Consider the following 16,169-nt stretch of genomic DNA (forward strand, 5'->3'; position numbering starts at 1 on the left):
TCTGCAGTTTGAAGTGGACCAGACCTGTTTCCATTGCAGAACGTGTTTCTTTGTTGGAAAGCAACCCAATATGTGTGAAAGGAACTTTAACTTCATGTGGTTCTAAAATATATTTGTTGGTTCGGTTGTTTGTAAGAATGTATCTTTATCCAAGCGTGAACCAGGCTGCGACCTGATCTTTGGCTGGTAAAACGGAGAGCTCCTTTACTGAATTACTTACTAGCTTTTTTAATATCATTGGCGTTGTTGTGGGCCATAATTATTTAGGTGACAGAGAAGCCAATAAATAAGTGTGTTCGGTCTCATAGTTTCTTGAATGTTTTGGGGGGTATCTTGCATTTTTACATGTTTTAATGAAGGGTCTCTGCAGGGCTTCTTACTGTTTTATGAGTCCAAAGTCAAGTCAGGGCCTGCATATGTGCTTGAAGCTTGACAAGTAAGCTAAAGGTGTTTGCTATAAGATGTGGAAAGTCTTTGCATCCTAATGTCAAAGCCATTAGAAAGTGTAGGAATTAATGCGCTGTGAATAACTTTAAGAGAGGGGAACGATGAGGGTAAGCACAGTTTGATGAACACAACTTTAAATGCAACAGAGTTCTTGCATTTGCCTTTAGCATTTGTAGTTGGGCTTCACAGTATTCTATTATCATAAGTTGCTCCTAAATATGGGTACAATCAAGTGTCTTCTCAAAGTTGAGCAGGCTGCATTTTACAGCCTGGCTTGACAGCACAGTAGTCATCAGACAGTTATGTGAGAATCACAAGGAGAGGAGCTTTGGCTCCACCCACATGTTGGAAGTTGGTAGTACATGTTTTGAATAGATAGGAGTTGTGTGATTCCACAAAAAAAAAGCTGCTGCCCTTCACACAGCTGTGATCATTTATTTGGTGTATCCAGCTGCCCAAGCCTGAATTTTCAGCTGCACGCAAATGGCATTGCAATGATATTAAAGTGTCTTAGACCAGCCGCGGCCGGTAGTGGGAGTACCGGCCGGGCGGTGACATGGGGAGGGGGAGGGGCAGGGTGAGGGGTAGTAATGTATGGATTACGGACTTTTAAAGGTAAGTAAACATAAAAATAAATTTAAAAAATTTGTTGCACACACTGCATCACCAAATGCGATGCAGTGTGTGCAACGAAATTCGTTTTATTTATTTTTATGTTTACTTACCTGTTAAAGTCCGTAATCCATACATTACTACCCCTCACCCTGCCCCTCCCTCTCCCCACGTCACCGCACGGCCGGTACTCCCACTACCGGCCGCGGCTGCCTTAGACAACTAGATCATTTATTGTGTTTTAACTGGCAACAGTACAGATTGAAAGAGGACAGTTAGTGTAACTTATAGGAATTTTTAGGTCTGGCTTGAGAGTGCAACTGTCACCTTGCCTTATGTAATTAACAAAAAATGCTTTTAAAGACCTACTGAGAGAGGAGCTTAGGTCCCACTCATATGTCAGTCCCGTTGAGTACAGGATTGTACTGGGCCGATTGTACATGCTTCCACAAAAAATACACCATGTTTTGCACTTTTTGGCATGTGGCAAAGTTTATACCTATTACAACAGGACAGAGATGGTAATGGTGGCAAGTAAATGAGGATGGATATAAGGCCTGACCTGTTTATTATGCAACGTTATGATAAAGATACTAGACTTAACATATTTCTGTTTAAAAGCAAATGTTGGAATTCTATAGACAGTTCTTTTTTTACTTGGAATCCCACAAATTACAGTAGTAGGCAAGGGTTTCGTCATTGGCCATCCACACTGACAAACCCTTGGGCGGTTTCACTATAAAATTAGGGCCTGTTGGGAGGGATTGTATATTGTTTTGCAAGGTGTATCTTTGTAATTTTCTAACTGCTTTCATTATGATTGATGCTGCATGTGCACTTGTATAGGCTGGTGTTGGGTAAAGTGTAAAGCCAATGTTAAATAATAAAGGCTTCATAAGTCCTTCAGGCCATACTTCATAGGTTTTATCTAATTAGTATAACCTGTTATGACAAAGACAGTTCTTATTGTGAAATGTCCCTGTGAAAGACAATAGGCTTGAAAGGATATAATAATCATTATTAGGCTTTCTTAGAATTTTACTTTGCCAACTGTCATTTTGGAAACTCAGTTCAATGGGCTTAAATTGGTAATAGTGACAATCCAGTGACAAAGACTTTTGTGTCTAATTGTTTATTTAAAAAAGTTATAACAAAGGTGGAAGGCCAACATATTAATTCATAAGAGTATGCAAAGCCTAATTTAGACTTCACCCTCTGCTTAAATTTTACTCATATTTTACAGCATATAATCTATATATCTTCAGTGTGTCCCTTATCTCATTAACTTTTGTGTCTCACATTTGTGCACATTTAGATGCCATAATGTAGTGTAGCGAAGTAAATAAACAACACATGCATTTACATTTATTAAATATTAATGTTATAATGATGGCATCTTGCTTTATTATGTTAATAATGTTATGATATGCTTCCATTTTGGTTCTCGAACTAACTTGGCTTAACTTTAGCCCTTGGCTAAATGTTACACATCTTGAAACTTACAATATGCTACTTGTTCCTTTCTTTGCAGGTGTGTTATCAAGTTTATCGTTAGCTAGAGAAAGGCACATCATTCGGTATTAGGTTGATAGTTAGGCTTGAACAGGAGAAGTTGGCAGCAAGGATGGAGAAAATATGATTAGAGCAGACTCCTCTGCTCAGTGTACCATGAGGATGCAACACTCAAGGACGAGCAGCTGTGTGTCTAATTGCGTTGGGATGGGAATTTTGGAGGTTGCCTGCTCCTGTTCAGTTCTGACACTGGATTGTCTCTTGTTGCAAATGGGTTCCACCTATTCAGTACGCCCAGACTTTTTGCTTTTTAGATTAACCAGTTTTGAACTTTTACTGTAAATGAGTCTCACTGCATGTGTCTCACTCACAGTAATCACATGGCAAATGGACTGCGCGTGTTTGCTTCCCGTGTCCACCTTTTCAGAGAGAAATGGGCTCTTGCCTGGTCACACATTAACATGTGTGCCACGCGTTAGAGAATACTGTTGTGCACAGCCTGGTAAATGCGCCCAGGTAGCCTGGAACATTGGGGACTCTGCAGGATAAGATATTCACCTGGGGTAGGTCTTATAATGTTAGTATACACTAACAGGGAAAGTCAGTGAGATTTACTGTTTTGGCTATAGTGGCACTTTATTATACACATGCAGGGAGAACTGCCTCAGTGTGCAATTTTACCACCTTTTTGCCTACAGAGACCATTGACGTCATGATTTGGAGTTTAACCCGTTCAGGAAAATCAATCATGTAACTTCCAAAATGGGATCTGAACACCTTATGGGTCATCCATGGTTTTTATATTTCCCTTTCTCAGCTCAGGATCAGAGCCAGGCCTTTTATCACCTTTCTGTGTCTGTTAATTAAATATTTCTCCAGCAGCAGGAACAAAGTCCACCCCACACAAAAGGAACAATTAGCATAACTTCTGCCATCTCCTCAGGAGGAAAGGGGTTGGGTGGAATGACGTCCATCAATCACTCAGCTGTCATACTGTACCAGGGATTGCCCAGACAGCAAAATAGGTGCTCTCTTTCAAATTCTAGTGCACAAGTCCCTGTCAATGATATCAGCAAGAGGCGAGCTGAGACCCCAGGAGCTGATGTGACCAGTGATTGTACCAGCATGCTGTGCTGGAGAGTTGGGATACAGATGGAGAGGTGATGTGGTACCCTAGGATTGGCCTGGGGTGTTTTACTTCTAGAACCTTCCTCTCCCTTTTAAAAACTCTTCCACATTGGAGAGACTCTCTCTTACTCATGGATTTTTATACACTTTGCTGATGAATCCAGGGACTGCCATGGAGAACTGGAAGGAGGAACCCACTTACCCCCACTCTGGACTAAAGACTCTGCCCAGTTGACCCCAGTACCAATGTGTCTCGCCAAGGGCCATTGTGGCTGCTCCCCTTAAACCTCCTGAGGACCAGTTGGGAGAAAGCCCTGGGCATTTCTGTGCACAAAAACAAAGATCAGGAGGAGTGCTGGCGCAGGTAATCAGGAGAACCAGGTCCCTGAGTACTGCACTGCCTTGAAGGTGAGGAGGTTTGTTGCCACTACCCCTGGTGAATAGAGCTTCCCCCAGGGGTAAAATGAGCCCAGTATCTTCCAAATCGGCCAACCAGGGCATGAGTTATGACATTTTAAAGTTGGTTGACTTTTGATTTATTTCTTTGTCCCAAGCGTGTGGAGCTGCTGCATGTCTGACTAACTCCTCAGGATTGGGCCACGACGTGGGTGATGACACAAGCAGGTAGTCTACAACTCCTGCAGGGAGGGGGCATGTGTGGGAACCCTCCCTGCTTCAACTCTTTGCCCAGGAATCCCATCCCCAGGGCGTGTATCTGTTTAGGGGGCTCGGACTCCATCCCCAGTCCCCTGATGCCAGGTAGAATGAGGTCAGCCTACCCTGTTTCCCATTCACATGGTAGGTGGGAGCGGGAGGTCAGCCACAGCTTAAGTGCTGGCCTACAGGTGCAAGCAGGCCATAATGGTGCTGCCAGCTCCCGCAACAAAATGCTGGAGTGCTACCGGTACAGGTAGCCGGTGTGGACAGCCAGGAATGGTCTCAGCGAGCTGTCCTCCAATGGGGGATCATGCACGCATGTTGTCCCAGTGAGACTGAGTACCCTGAGAGGTAAAGAGCGCAGTGCAAAACCTCAAAATAAACCAATCAAAACCAAAAGAAAAATCATCACAGCTTTCCCAGCTCAGTGGGAGAGCCAATACTATGTTATTCAATGGACTCCTGGAACAGTACCCCATAATGCTTTACAGGGCCGCATTGTTTTGCCCACATTTGTGGTTACAGGGTCACCACCTGTGAGATCAGGAAGGCACAGCCTTTTCCCAGGGCAGCTGTGATAAAGTGTACAGTGTCCTAAATCCTGCAAAAGTAATTCTACAAAAAAGTAAGGATAAGGCAAAAGATTTTGGGGTGACCCTGCAGAGTGGACCAAGTCCAAAAGAGGGCCTTTGCTCTATTAACCATTGGGCTGTCTGTCATTTGCACTCTGCTTCCATCCATGAAAACAAACTGTATTGGGTAATGGTTCAGTCTGTATTAGTCACTGATTCTTTTGCCATGTGAATGATGGCATGTTTTTTTGTTGTTGTTTTTTCCTGTGTACATCCACCTGAAAATTAGTGTGGCTGGTTCTCCTTTTATTGTTACCCCTTGATTCCTTTGCTTCTCCTTCGTTCATTTTAATGAGTCTCACGAGAAAATCACAGCTCTCCTTGCAGTGCTAATGGATTGCTTCCTTGCAGATCATTTCATGTGATCACTCCCTGTCCTCCAGGAGATAGTTATGGAATACTGTTGTCCACATTATATCATTGTTTTTCCATTCCAGGATGACAAACCCATTGATTCTAAATGTAGCAGCCATTCTTGAACATTAGAAGATAAAATAGACTATTTAAAATACCGTTGCAGGAAGGGCCCATACTGCTCTGTTAGTGTTGCTACCGCAAACATATGCCCATCATGTTTAGAAGGCAGCATGTTTTCTATTTTTACTTGCTTTTTTTAATTTAGCCTGCATATTTTGAGTTTGTGTGTGTTTTATCATTTTATCGTGGTTGTTTCAGAGTGTGAGAAGAAAGATGAGTCAGTGGATTGAGGAAAGAATGCATAAGTGGAAACGTGAGGGACAGAGTGAGTTCATGATGACTTATTCGGTGTCTACACCCATCAGTGACACAAAAGCCACGTTCAATCATAAGGCAGGCCTATTAACATTAGTAAAGCTTCCTTAACTCTATCACACATAAAAGTGTTGGTGGCATTCCCCACTCATTAAATTCAATCACAGTTCTTTCCTCGATACCTTTCTAATACATTATCCTTGAGACTTTAGATCCTCAAAACACGCAAATTGTTTTTTTCTTTACTTAGACATTCCTAATTATGACTTATCATGCTAAAAGATTTGGGATTGAGCCATTTCCTGTTTAATTTGATGGAACTAGTCTTAGACATTCTGCCTATGACTCCAAATCCTTTAAGAGAAGACTTTAAAAAAAACAGCTTTAAGGCCATTAGAACCATTAGCCTTTTATTTGCTGCCCACCCCCTCCCTCCCCCACACAGTTTCAATTTTTAAAGATAGGATGGGATGTAGTCGCTCTCTAAGATTGTGGAATACTGTCTGTGAACTAGTAAATACTGGAACAGGAGAGTTAGTGCTTTTGAACAGAATTCATATTTGAAGAGTCCTGCTAGTAGACTGTTCGAACCTGGGCCCCTTCAGCCCTTCACTCTTAGACCTATTAATTATCGTATGCAGGGCTTGTACCTGAGACAAGCTGTCACAATTGGGATGGGACTTAACTCTTGATGCTTATCAGGTTGCAATAGCTTAGGTACACTATTGGACCATGATGATTTGCTGATATTTACCTTATTTTCTCTTGTTCCCTTAAGCAAATAAATGACAGTTTGTTTATAAATTTCCAGAAACAGTTGTGTTATTATTTTACAGACTTGAAGCAAATGTGCGCACAACTGGTTTTGACTAATGGATTTTACTCTCCACACTGCCTTTTATGGACTTGTACCTCAGGTTTAGAATCAACCCTAGTTTAAATGACGATGATAACTTTGCTTCAAATTCTTTACTAATGATCTTTGTTCCTGAGCTAAGTTTTTGAAGAGCCATTTGTTTCCTTCAGTCGGAGCTCCACGTTTTGAGTCCCTCTTCATGGATAAGGTAGGGGATACTGCTATCAGGTTCATGGTAAACTCTGTCCCTTCCAAGACATGACTGAGTTGGGTTTCCTGTATATCTGTTCCCTGGCTGAGCACAACCAGTGGGGATCCCAAATTGACTGTGGTATTATGCGGTCAAGCTTCATACTTTTTCATTTTAACATTTTTAAATTAAATGGATTGACTGCGTCATTGGGCTTTTTAAGCTCCAGTGAAAATCAAGACTAATTAGGTGACTTTTGTCTTAAATCATATACTTTGTTGAACGTGCTTACACCTACTAGAAAGAAATATAATATTATAGTTGAGGTTGAACTAATTCAGGCTAAAGTGGTGGGTTGGTCTACCTTGAAATGCCCATTGAGGGCTCTCATGCCAAATGTCAGTCAGTCAGTCAGTCAAAATACTTTATTTCGATAATTCAATATCATAAAAAGACGGTGATGCATACTATACAATCAAATACACTTTAAAAACAATTACAATTCATATGTTTAAAAATATACCACAAATTTCATAAGAGTTAAAAAAGAAAAACTATTTTACAGTAAAATTTAGCTGCCATATTACATTACAATTAAAAGAACAATATATACAATACAAAGAATTCATCTATCTAAAAATACAATCAGTTACAATTTATCATTCTCTGGTTCCTGACCCTGACAGCACTCACCAGGTAACTGGTGACATGAAAAATAACCCTAGGGGTGTTTAGTAGTTATAGATATAGGAGAGCGGGCTTAACTTGAAAAAACCCTGCCTCCTTAAGGATAGGAACAAGGAACTTCGTCCTTACAGCCGTGTAATGATCACAAAACATCAAAAAATGCATTGTGTCCTGCGCCGAAAAATTATCGCAGGAACACGGTGGGGCCTGTTCAGGACTGCTCCATTCAGAAAAGTGACCTAAGGTCAAAAGAATCATATTTAAACGAAAACATGTTAAAAGAAACCTGTGGTAAGAACGATTAACTAAAACTAGATAAAGTTCAGGTCCTGGAGGATTGGCAACAATGAGGTTAGCCCTCACAGTGGGTTTTCTGAGCTCGATTTCCTCTCTGTTTAAGGACAGTATCAGTAACATAGCCCCCTTTATTAATGCTATGTCCTTACGAGTTATTTTATCTGGTGAGAAAAAGAGCTCCGGTCTCCCTAATTTGTAAAACCACTGTTTAACATAAGATAACCACTTAATTTTATTTACATTGTCCAGTGAGAGGCAGTATTTAAGGATAGCATGATTCAGGGAGAGTTCATCATTCAACCAGGTCTTCAGCCAGGATATTAAGGGGGCCACTCTTATCATATCTGTAATAAAACCTGCCCCTAGCTCAGAGTGAATCGTGTAGGATGGGGTAGACTGTGGCACTGATAAGATCGATCTCATAAATTTATTTTCAGTGACTTGTAGACAGTCTATAGTGCTATAACCCCATAATGAGCTACCATACGTGGCTACCGTCAGACATTTGGCTTTATAAATGTTCAACAGAGCCACGATGGGCCTGGCCCCCTATTTTTTGCTAAAGCCCATGATTGCTGAGGAGGTTCTAGCAAAGGCAGTGTTTCTGTTTTTAATCTGTGGTCCCCAGTTTCCCTTCTCCTCGAAGGTAATCCCCAAGTACGGGAATGTAGGGACTCTGCTAAGTTCCTCCTCACAACAGAAAAACTTTTTCACGTTTTTCTTTCTGAGACCCCTTCCCATAATCATGGTTTGAGATTTCTTTACATTGATTTTAAGATCCAGGGAAGTCATGAAAAGGCCAAAAGCATCCAGCAAACGTTGGAGCCCAACCCCGGTCCGTGCCAGGAGGACCGCATCGTCCGCATACAGGAGAACCGATATGCCCAGTTCCCCTATATGCGGGATGTCATGCGTGGCCTCCCTAAGCACGGGTTCAAGGGCATTTATGTAAACTGCAAAGAGAAGAGGGGCCATGATACACCCCTGCCTGACCCCCCTTTCTGATTTGAAGTGGCTAGAACAACGCCCCTCTGTGTTCACCCTAACAGAAGCCAGGAGCCCGGAATGTAGGTCCCCTAAAAAGTTTACCAAGGCGTGGTCAAGACCTAAATCAATTAAAATCTGCCAAAGTTTTGTACGATTAACAAGGTCGAAGGCCAAGGACAGGTCCATAAACCCCAAATTTAGTGACCCATTCTTGCCCTTAGTAAATTTATCGACCAGCAATTGGAGGTTAAGGCACTGATCCAAAGTACCTCTTCTGGATCTGAATCCGTATTGCACATTTGACAATATCCCTTTATCGTCAAGCCACTCCTGTAATTTGTGCAAGATGACCCGTCCCAAAATTTTAACGGATGAGTCTATTAAGGAGATCGGTCGGTAACAGGCTGGGTCTGCTCTCTTGCCCTTCTTAAAGACTGGGTCGATAATGGATTCTTTCCACGATGCTGGGATGTTATTTTGATTTAATGCAATAAAAACCTTACATAGGATCTTCGACCACAGTTTTGGGGCATGTTTAAAAATATCGGAAGGGACCCCATCGGGACCAGGTGCCTTATTTATCAAGGTCTGGTCTATCGCCCTTTCCACTTCTAGGACCTCAAAGGTAACACGGGAACCCTCCTTGCTATAGGTGGTGTCATTAAAAGGGTCTTGCTTGGCAGAGTTAGAATATATATTCCCAAAATGTTTAATCCATGCATCATCAGGAATGTTGGACTCAAGGACACGATTCTCCTCATTTGAGAAAAGTGGCTGGTTTACTACTTCCCAGAATTTGCTACTATTTTTTAATGTCTCTGGTTCAAGTAGCTTTAACCAGGCCTTTTCCTTTAGTTCGTTCTTCCTATTTTTCATGGTGTTTTTATAACGTACTCTTAACATGGCTATTTGGGCACGATCTTTTGGGCTGGTTTTCAAGGCCTTAAGTAAATCAGCATGTGCCCTTGAGCATAGGTGATCAAACCATCTCTTTACATGATGTTTAGGGGGCCCCTTTGCCCCAGTTAAACTTTGGTTGATCTGTTTGCAGATGTTATCAAACGCCACAACTACTTGGGTACCTAATGCCCCTGTATCTAAGCATATAGCTACATCGTCCTCCGCCCTAGCCAAGACATCCTGTACAACAGTTTCAGGATTAATATTCGACCATTTTAACCTACGACCTTGGTCACTAGGAATCACATTTTGGCCTCCCATATGTAGCACTGATTTCATGGTTAAAAAGTCCCTGGACAATACCTCTACTAGGACTGGGTTGTGGTCACTAAAAACTGAGACCACTATTTTATATCTAACCACTTTACCTAAAATATAAGAAGACAAAAAAATAAAATCAATAATTGTGCCATCACCAAGTCCTTTAAAAGTAGGGACCTTGTTTTCACTCTCCCCGCATCCAGATTCATACAGATTCCACTCCGCCAGGAAGTCCTCAAGTGCCGCCCCTCTTTTTGAATGTTCAAAATGCGAAACTGTAGAACAGGGAGGTCCCTCTTCTACTGAGTTGGCACAGGGCTGATTACAGGGATGAATATTAAAATCACCTAAGAGAATTATCTCAAAGCAATTTACTTTAGTTCTGTAAACTGACAAAAAATTATCGAGATAGTCCAAATTATATCTGGTACTTTCGTTCGCATTTGCGTTGTAAAAATTAATAAACAAAATATTAGGTGAATTGGGGGAATTCAATTCAACAATTAGACAATGTTGACAACCTGACTCAAGCTGGGTTAACACTCCTTTTAAATCAAGTTTGAACAAACTTAATAGTCCACCTTTGGATCTACCTGCCACACTGCATGTGGCGGGAATAGAAAAATGTCTATAGCCATCCAAAGAAAAGCTGTTCAGTGTATCCCAGGTCTCCTGAAATGCCAAAATGTCAAAAGCTTTCAAAAAATCAATCCATATTTCATTTTCACCTTTACCCCTAATCCCGGCAATGTTCCAGGTCATAATTCTACAAGATTGTGAGTTAAGTCTTGAATTATTTACCAGTCAATCATTTTTCGCCAGAGATGCCAAAGGCGCAAACCGATTACACAGTGGGAGAATTTGTTCAGATTGAAGATTTGGCCTACACAAACTATAACAGTAAGAATCCGATAGTAGGGAGTTTTGATAACCAGGATGGGCACAAAACACAGTACTCTGCATGGATGGAGATGATAATGGTTTTTGTTGAGCTGCGTGGGGTTTAGAAATTTCACTAAGGTGATTGTAGAAAAACCCAAGGGGGCGCGCACATATAAAATCATCTGTGATTGGTAAAGAAGCAGCCCTCAGCAGAACAGTAGCTACATGCTGTGGGTGCTTAAAGTTTACAATGATGCAATCTCCCCTCATCGTTTTTCTTGAATTACCTATCCAGCTCACTCTACGTGTTGATATGATGTCATTACAAAATGTGACAGGGAAGCCACAATATTTACTCAGCCATGCAACTACTTTATGATTCAAAGAATCAATCGTTTCTCCCCTTGCATCATTTGACCACGAATCTACCCCGGAAACATTAGTTAGCACTACTATATACAGGGCGCAATCTGGTGGAAGATTGACTAGGGGTCTTTGCTTGCCTACCCTCAGACCCGAGTTGTTCCCAGCAACAATAGGTTGCAAATTAGCCCTCAAGATGGGTGGTGGAACAGTTTGATGGCTAGGGGGCTGAGCAGATGTTACAGGTGTTACAGCTGGCATGATGTGTGTTGCCTTGTGTCCCCCACTACCGGAACCTGTAGCCCCCCATCAGGGAGTCGATTTGATCACTATTAAGTTTAGTCATATCCCCCTCGTTTGGAATGTCATGGAGGACTCCTACTTCGTCATCCAGTATGATGGCTGTCTTCTTAACTCTCTTGTGCCCTCCCCGATTATTTTGTGACCCTCTACAGGCTCTCACTCTCGCTTTTCTTCGTGCCTGCGAGTGTACTGGAGAGGGATCCGGGGACGATGTTGGTAAAGGTTGGGTTGTGGAAGGCAGTGAATTACCTAATATCGCCACGGTTGGTACTGAGATGGCAGATATGTCTATGTCAGCTGCTATTTGTGTACATTGAGTACCCCCTGAAACTAGATCACAAAACTCTGGTAGTAATGATCCATTTGTTGGTTAAGCAGGCGGGCTAATTTGGCTTAGAGACATACGGCGTGCTGTATTGATTTTACTCATAACTTTTACCAAATAATTATCTATCGGCCCTGGTAGTGATGGCGTTTTGGAAGAACGCAATTTAGCCATATCAGACCTGCTCATTTAGCAGCCTGTCGAGAACACCCAACAAAGACACTCACGGTTCTCAGAAGTCCTGAAGAAGAGACCCAAGGTCCGTGGCCCAGCCCGGCCTCCTCTGGCCTCGGACAGCCGCAGACGGCCCCGCCCTTGTCCCGGGCTTCTCCCGGGCGCTCCCGCGTGCGTCCCCCGGGCCGGAAATGGTGCGTTGAATATATCCACTGCGGTATCCAGGGGGGGGGGCTGCCGGTCCGCTGCTCGCAGTCTCCTGGGACAGGTAGTCCTGCTGCGTCCCCCGCGCTCCCCAAACAACAACTGCTGGCTGGTCGATGCGTCTCCCGCTAAGCGGGAGGCGCGCAAAGTATTTCAAGTTCCCCGGTGTCCAGGGGGTGGGGCTGCCGGTCCGCTGCTCGCAGCCTCCTGGGACAGGTAGTCCTGCAGCGTCCCCCGCTCTCCCCAAACAACAACTGCTGGCAGGTCGATGCGTCGGGAGACGCGAGAAGTATTTCAAGTTCCCCGGTGTCCAGGGGGTGGGGCTGCCGGTCCGCTGCTCGCAGCCTCCTGGGACAGGTAGTCCTGCTGCGTCCCCCGCTCTTCCCAAACAACAACTGCTGGCAGGTCAATGCGTCTCCCACGAAGCGGGAGGCGCGAGAAGTATTTCAAGTTCCCCGGTGTCCAGGGAGTGGGGCTGCCGGTCCGCTGCTCGCAGCCTCCTGGGACAGGTAGTCCTGCTGCGTCCCCCGCTCTCCCCAAACAACAACTGCTGGCAGGTCGATGCGTCTCCCGCGAAGCCGGAGGCGCGAGAAGTATTTCAAGTTCCCCGGTGTCCAGGGGGTGGGGCTGCCGGTCCGCTGCTCGCAGCCTCCTGGGACAGGTAGTCCTGCTGCGTCCCCCGCTCTCCCCAAACAACAACAGCTGGCAGGTCAATGCGTCTCCCGCGAAGCGGGAGGCGCGAGAAGTATTTCAAGTTCCCCGGTGTCCAGGGGGTGGGGCTGCCGGTCCGCTGCTCGCAGTCTCCTGGGACAGGTAGTCCTGCTGCGTCCCCCGCTCTCCCCAAACAACAACTGCTGGCAGGTCGATGCGTCTCCCGCGAAGCGGGAGGCGCGAGAAGTATTTCAAGTTCCCCGGTGTCCAGGGGGTGGGGCTGCCGGTCCACTGCTTGCAGCCAGGTAGTCCTGCTGCGCCCCCGCTCTCCCCAAACAACAACTGCTGGCAGGTCGATGCGTCTCCCACAAAGCGGGAGGCGCGAGAAGTATTTCAAGTTCCCCGGTGTCCAGGGGGTGGGGCTGCCAGTCCGCTGCTCTCAGCCTCCTGGGACAGGTAGTCCTGCTGCGTCCTCCGCTCTCCCCAAACAACAACTGCTGGCAGGTTGATGCGTCTCCCCAAATGAATGCATCAGTTTGAGAAAGCATTCCACTAACTTGTTTCACATCTAAGAGGATGCTTCTTTAGATGGTATAATCCAGTTTTGATTTTGGAAAGGAACTATTTCTGAGTCTCCATCAGGTGTGGTTAGATTCATATTAAAGTCACATCTCACTATCCAGTATGGCTCCAGGAGAGTTGGTTTAAGGTTTTCACGTTTTTTTAAAATAGCTCTCTTTTGTGTTACTCATGGGTTTATGTATATGTTGAGGAACAATAATGGAATGCCTGAGCTTACCTGGGTCCTGTTATGTATTAGTACCCCAATCATGATTGACACATCTCGATTTAAATTAGTAATGCTTAGTTTTAAACTTAATGCTACATAAATGACTTACTCTCCTTTATGGTGGTTTTTATCAAAATGCCTTATTGCAGGAAGGTGGAATTCAAAATAAACTGTCAAGGGGAAAGCTGTTGCACATCCCATTTCATTAAAAAACAGGAAGTAAAGTGCCTGCCAAAAATCAGGCTACACTTTCATCTTCTGCTATGTGTGCCAGGCCTCCTCCATTCCATGAGAGAATCTGGAGTGTTCATGAGGTGAGGGGTTTTGGTGGAAGGTTCTTTTTTACCTAATGTTGTGGTCGGTAAACACTAATCAGTATCTTGGTGTAGCTTTAAGACTGCAGCACATTTCATGGGTAGGATTGACCCACATATTTAAGTTATGCTCACTTAAGTATTATGTATGGTCAGGCCACATCCTCATGTTAATAAAAGACCTTTTGTTATCAATCAATCAATCAATCAAACAATCAATTTTTAGAGCATGCTACTTACCCGTGAGGGTCTCAAGGCGCTGGGGGGGGGGCGTGCTGCTACTTTTCGAAGAGCCAGGTCTTGAGTAACCTCCTGAAGGTTAGTAGGTCTTCGGTCTGCCACAGGAGGATGGGGAGGATGTTCCAGGTTTTGGCGAAAAGGTGGGAGAAAGATCTGCTGCCGGTGGTCGCTCTTCAGATGCGGGGGACAGTAGCCGGGGCGCGGTCGGCAGAGCGAAGCTGGATGTTCGAGGTGTGGAAGGTGCGTCATCTGTTGAGGTATGCTGGTCCATTGTCGTGGAGTGCCTTGTGAGAGTGGGTGAGGTGCTTGAAGGTGATCCTCTTGTTGATGGGGGACCAGTGCAGGTCTCCTAGGTGGGGTGTGATGTGGCTGTGGCGAGGGATGTCGAGGATCAGGCATGCAGGGGCATTATGTATACGTTGCAGTCCTTTCAGCAGTTTGGCCAGGGCTCCCGCATAGAGGGCATTTCCGTAGTCCAGCCTGATACTGACCAGGGGAAGGGTGACCATTTTTCTTGTGTCGGTGGGGATCCACCTGTAGATCTTTCAGAGCATGCGGAGGGTGTTGAAACAAAAGGACGAGATGGCATTGACTTGCTTGGTCATGGAGAGTGTTGAGTCGAGGATGAATCCCAGGTTGCATGCATGGTCGGTGGGTGTTGGTGCGGTTCCCAGGGCAGCCGGCCACCAGGAGTCGTCCCAGGCTGAGGGGGTGGAGCTGAGGATGAGGACCTCTGTCTTGTCTGAGTTCAACTTCAGACGGCTGTTCTTCATCCATTCGGTGACGGCTTACATTCCTTTGTGGATGTTGGTTTTGGCGGTGAGGGGTCCTTGGTGAGGGAGAGGATCAGCTGTGTGTCGTCGGCTTAGGAGATGATGTCGAGGTTATGTAGTCTGGCGACGTGGGCAAGCGGGACATGTAGATGTTGAACAATGTTGAGCTGTGGGATGATCCTTGGGGTACGCCGCAGATGATTTTGGAGGCTTCGGTTTGGAAGGGGGGAGGCGGATGCTCTGTGTTCTGCCGGAGAGGAAGGAGGTGGTCCAGTCCAGGGCTTTGCCTCGGACACCTGCGTTGTGGAGGCGAGTGCGTAGGGTGTGGTGGCAGACAGTGTCGGAAGGTGGCTGACAGGTCCAGAAGGATGAGGGCCGCGGTCTCGCCGTTGTCCAGTAGGGCCCTGATGTCATCAGTGGCGGCGATGAGGGCCGTTTTGGTGTAGTTGCTGCGGAACCCAGACTCTGGTGGTCCAGGGTGTTGTTCTCCTCGAGGTAGTGGGTCAGCTGTTTGTTGACGGTTTGTTCGATGACCTTTGCGGGAACGGAAGCAAGGAGATGGGCCAGAAGTTCCGGAAGTTCCTTGGGTTTGCCTAGGGTTTCTTGAGCAAGGCGTTGATCTCGGCATGCTTCCAGCTCTCCGGGAAGTTCACAGTCTCAAAGGAGATGTTGATGGCCTTTGTGGAGATGGGGTGCAATGGTGGCGCTGGCCTTGTTGAAAATGTGGTGGGGGCACGGGTCCAACGGGAAGCGGAGTGGATGGTACTCATGATTTTGATGGTGTCGTCATCGTTGATGTTAGTCCATGCGATCAGGGGGTCGCTGAGGGTGGTGGCCTTGGGGTCTGAGGTGTCGTAGGGTGCCATGGTGGTCTGGTTGTCAAAGCTGTCGTGGATGTCTGTGATATTGCAGTGGAAGAAGGAGGCAAGGGAGTTGTACAGGTCTTGCGATGGTGGGATGTCATTGGTGTTGGAGCTGGGGTTGGAGAGTTCCTTCACAATGTTGAAGAGCTCTTTGCTGTTGTGTGCGTTGTTGTCTAGACGGTCCTTGAAGGAGGTATTTTTGGTGGATCTAATGAGGTGATTATGTTGGCACATGGCGTTCTTGTGGGCTGTTTGGTTCTCCGGTGTCAGTTCATGGCGCCATATCCTCTCCAGTTTTCGGCAGTTTTGTTTGGAGGTCTGGAGGTCAG

The sequence above is a fragment of the Lissotriton helveticus genome, chromosome 4_1, assembly GCF_964261635.1.
Source record: "Lissotriton helveticus chromosome 4_1, aLisHel1.1, whole genome shotgun sequence".
NCBI lineage: Eukaryota > Metazoa > Chordata > Amphibia > Caudata > Salamandridae > Lissotriton > Lissotriton helveticus.